This window comes from Lipotes vexillifer, unplaced genomic scaffold (genome assembly GCF_000442215.2).
Source record: "Lipotes vexillifer unplaced genomic scaffold, Lipotes_vexillifer_v1.1 scaffold1227, whole genome shotgun sequence".
NCBI lineage: Eukaryota > Metazoa > Chordata > Mammalia > Artiodactyla > Lipotidae > Lipotes > Lipotes vexillifer.
Window position 1 is genome coordinate 539854 of NW_006790683.1, and position 4955 is coordinate 544808.

At 36.4% G+C, this 4955-nt stretch overlaps 1 protein-coding gene across 1 annotated transcript in view; it reads left to right on the forward strand.

Moving 5' to 3' along the window:
* LARS2 (leucyl-tRNA synthetase 2, mitochondrial) overlaps positions 1 to 4955 on the forward strand; it is a 163842-nt gene that overhangs the window by 124153 nt on the left and 34734 nt on the right. The window lies entirely within an intron of this gene.

Sequence of the window (4955 nt, forward strand, 5' to 3'; positions counted from 1 at the left end):
TTGCTAGTTGTTTGGCATAGGATGTCCAGCACTGTAGCTTGCTGGTCGTTGAGTCCACCAGGGAGGCCCTTCTTTATATATTTTTTTAAACAATGTGTTGTTTAGTTTTCTGTGTTTGAACTTTGTATAAGTAGAATCGTATTTCATGTATTCTCTCTTGCTTCTCTTGCTCAGCATTTTTGGGGATTCATCCATGTTGCTGCATGGAGTTATGTTTCATTCGTGATTCACTGCTATCTGGTATTCCATTACATGGGATGGAATTTCTAATACAGAGCTCAGTTTATGTCTATACCACCATTAATGGTCCTTGGGCTGTTTTGTGCAATTAAGGACAAAACTGCTGTAAGCATCCCGGTACGTTTCCTGACATACGTGTGTTAGCAGTTCTCTAGGATGTGTACCTGGAGTAGGATTACGGTAACCACATGTTCAGCTTCACTAAGAAATGCCAGACCGTTTTCCAAATTGGTTATATAAACCTACACTGGCACCAACAGAGGTGAGGGTCCTATCACTCAAGATCTTCATCATTACAACATATAGTACAGCCATCCCTGTGTATCTGCGGGGGATGGGTTCCAGGACCCGCCACAGATACCAAAATCTGTACATGGACAATTCTCATAGTAGGCCCTCCTTATCCGTGGGTTCCACATCCTTGGATTCAACCAACCTTGGATCATAATCACAGAGGGATGACTGTATTATCTAACTTTTAAAATTTTGTCAAACTGGTGGTTATATAATGGATCACTGTGTGAGTTAAATTTGAATTTAAAGACACTGCTTACTTAATGAAGTTTAGCATATTTTTATTATGTTTATGGACTTCTGTGTTTCCTCTCCTGTTAAATCCCTATTTGTGTCCTTTGCCCTTATTTCTTCTGGGTTGTCTTTTATCAGTTGTAGGAGTTCTATAAATATTCTGGATGCTAATCTTTTATCAAGCTATATGTATTGCAATATTTTGTCCCAGTTTTTGGCTTGTCTTATTTTTATGGTTTCTTTTGATGAACAGAAACTCTTTTTTTTTTTCTTTAATGATTGTTGTGCTCTTTTATTTTTTTTCATGTCACACATGGATTTCATATATTTATGTCTCTATTGGAGTATAACTGCTTTACAATGTTGTTAGTTTCTTCTGTACAACAAAGTGAATCAGCTATATGTATACATATATCCCCGTATGCCCTCCCTCTTGAGCCTCCCTCCCACCCTCCCTATCCCACCCCTCTAGGTCGTCACAGAGCATGGAGCTGATTTCCCTGTGCTATGCAGCAGTTTCCCACTAGCCATGCGTTTTACATTTGGTAGTGTATATGTGACAGTGCTACTCTCTCACTTCATCCCAGCTCCCCCACCGCCCCCACCGCCGCAGTCCTCAAGTCCGTTCTCTACATCTGTGTCTTTATTCCTGCCCTGCCACTAGTGATGAACAGAAACTCTTAATTTAATGTAGTAAATTTTAATAATCTTTTCCTTTATGGCTGTTGCTTTTAGTGTCTCAGTACCTTTAATGGAACAGTCCATCCATTTCCCCGTTGATCTGCAGTGCCCTCTCCATTATAAATCCAGTTTTCATATATATGCAAGGGCCTATTTATAGGGTCTTTATTTTGTCCATTAGTCTATTTGTTTTTTGACTATAATTGGACCTTTGTTCTTCCATATAAATTTTAGATTTAGCTTGTCAAATTCCACAGAGCTTATCTATTGGGAGTTCCACTGTAATTGCATTGGATCAACATACTTACATCTTTTCTCACTCTTCCTACTTGCATCTCTGACTTTAACATCTGAAATCATTTCCCTTTTATCTGAAATATATACTCTCCCTTATACTGAAATATATCTCTTATGTTTTTTAGTGAAGGTCCATCTATTATTATTTATCTAAACATACATTTATTTCAACCTCATTTCTTAGAGTTTGCCAGCTCAATAACACAGTTAAAACATTTTATACACGTTTTATATCATATCTGACTTTTTCACTTGTTTTTCATCAGGACAATGATTCAGGCTCTCTTGTCTTCCATACTGCCTGGAGCATAGTTCCTGGGATTTTTTTTCAGTTTTTGCTGTGTTTTGTTTTTTTAATACAACAACCTTTAGAATATTTTTTAGTTGCAGAGAAGAGAAGGCGGGGGGGGAAATCTGGTTATCTGCTTGTCCAGATAACTTCATGTTAACAATTTAAAAATTAAGTAATGAAAAAGTAATACGTCTAAGGTTAAAATTTAAAAATGTAACAGCACAGAAAGTGAACATTGAAATCTCCCTCCCTGCATCCCACCCTCTACCCATCTCCTCAACCTGTTAAATTTCTTTTGATTTCTTCCAGAAAAATATTTTGCATATCTTCATATTTCTATTGATACACTCATTTTAAAATGTTACATATATTATATATATATGCCTTTTGCATTTTTGATATAATATATCTCAGTGGTCATTCTACATCAGCATTTACAATTTATGCATAGTATTCTGTCATATGGATATACCATAATTTATTTAAGCAGTCACCTAATTTTCTAATTGCTATTAAAAAGAAAAAAGTCCAGTGATGCTCTTTATCTATATTCTTAGCAGGCATTTGGGATCATATCTGTAGGTTCAAGTCCTGACACTGGAGAATGCTGGGTCAAAGGATATGTATTTTTAAATTTTTGATCCTTAAAAAATATACTACTTTTAGAACCTCTGTAATGCAGACTAAAATCCAGTTTCATTAAAATGAAGTACCTTGAAAGCTCCCTCCCTTTTCACCCAATGCTCAGACCTGCTCCCTCATTCTGTGCCTGCATACATGGATTAAAAGTCTACAGAAAGCTAATTTAGGATATAAATTAAATGCTTAAAATAATTTCTTCTCATTAGTCCCAGAGACCTTCATGTGTAAAAATTAACCCATCTGCATCAGAAGGACACTAAACACATTAACAGTGTTAATCTTCAGAGAAATAAATTACAGTCATCCCTTGGTATCCATAGGGGATTAGTCCCAGGACCCCCGAAGATACCAAAATCTGAGGATGCTCAAATCCTTCATACCAAACGGTGTAGTATTTGCATATAACTTACACTCATTCTCCTGAATGTTTTAAGTCATTTCCAGATAACTTATAATACCTAATACAGTGTAAATGCTATGTAAATAGTTGCCTGGGTGCACCAAATTCAAGTTTTGCTTTTGGGAACTTTCTGGAATTTTTCTTTTTTTTTGAATATTTTTGATCTACGGTTTGTTGAATCCATGAGTGTGGAACCCAGAGATAAAGAGGGCTGACTGTAGTTAAAATGTTTGTAACTTGGATTATAGAATTTACCATTCTGCCTTGCATTTTCTCTATGGAAACTTCTTTACCTCACTAGATAAATATTACCCTGGAGGATGGAAACTGTGTTCTGTTACTATCACAGTCTCATGGACATTATATATTCTCAGTGAATATTTGTTTAAATAAGTTGAGTTTAACCCCTTGATATAAACAGATAAAAGTTTATGTTGTTCAAAGGAAATGTTCTTGGGATAAGGAGAGTTGGATAGAGAGAGGTTAAGTTCAAAGGCCAAATACAACATGAGAAATATTTCCTTCTCATGTAGGTCTAGAAACAAAGACCATAAATGGCTTCTGGCTCCTTAACAGTAGGGCATACTTCTCAGCTTTGGAACAATTATTTGTAGAAGTAATGAATGAGTAAATAAATTATTCAACGGCTCACTAATTTAAGATGTAGGACAGGCCCTGGATACTTTTCTGATTTCTTTACAGTGTTTTAAAACTGTAGTCAAGGAGGAAAAATGTTTGTAGCATTCCGACATAATTTAAAATACAGTTTTGGATGTGACTTGTTTCTGTTCAGATAAATTTCTAATTTGCAAAGCCTCGAGGGATACCTGGTACTTGCCTTACCATCAACTTTAAGGGACAGCTGTATGGTATAAATGGAAATATACCTAGGCAATATATTTTTTTAACTCTTCACAAGATGGTATGTTCTATTCCATGCCCTCTCACCCCCCAAAAAGAGGGAGATTTATTTTAAGTACTTAGAAGGCTGACTTTTTTGAGGAAGGTGCAGAAAGTCATCTTATTTCTGTTTCTCAGCACAGTTGTCAGAATTACTCCTGTTAAGTTACATCAGGGCAACAATAGCCTCTGAAAACTATTTCTGAGTGTTACCTGTTTATCAGAGGTGTTTTGGTAAACCACTTGGCCTCAAATGAAATGAAAATCATCTACTTTCTGTGATGAGTAATTCAGAACTCTCTGATTAAACATTTTTTAAAGCCTCCAAACAATTTTATCAAGCTGGCCTAAGAAGAAATTTTGAAACCTGTCAACCTTATGTGTGTATTTCTCTCTGTTTCTTAGCTATTTTTCCTGAAATGTGTATAAATTGGAATTTCATGTCCATTTCTGTATTCTTTTTGATTAGCTTCATTTCAGAAGGGATTTGAGACTACAGCTGTTCCACTTTTGTTTTCATTTCTCAGCCACGTGGCCACTGTCTCAAGTAGTAGCTCTGGACTGGGAGTCTAAAAAAACCTCTGTCCCGTGATCACATGGGCCTGTAATTAGCGGTGTGGACAAGAGACCTAACCCCTTTGGTTCTCAGTGGCCTCATAGGTTAGGGATTCAGTCACCTCTGAGCACTCTTCTCACTCTATGATTCTGGTTAAATGTCTTCAAATATCAATATAAAAGTAAAGATTTATGTGGACTTAATAATCTTCCTAGTTCCTAAAAGAGCCCTGGCCCTTTCTTTCATCACTTGTACATTTAGGTCTGCAGTGTGAACTTTCAGAAGGTCTCTTTACCCTTTATAAGGAACTGGCCTCTGGGTTGGGTATGTCATCACATGGGACAGCGAGTGCCTTTATTGTGTCTGAAACACCAGGTTAATGATTAAGCTGGAATTGATGTCAGCAGGAAATTTGCAAA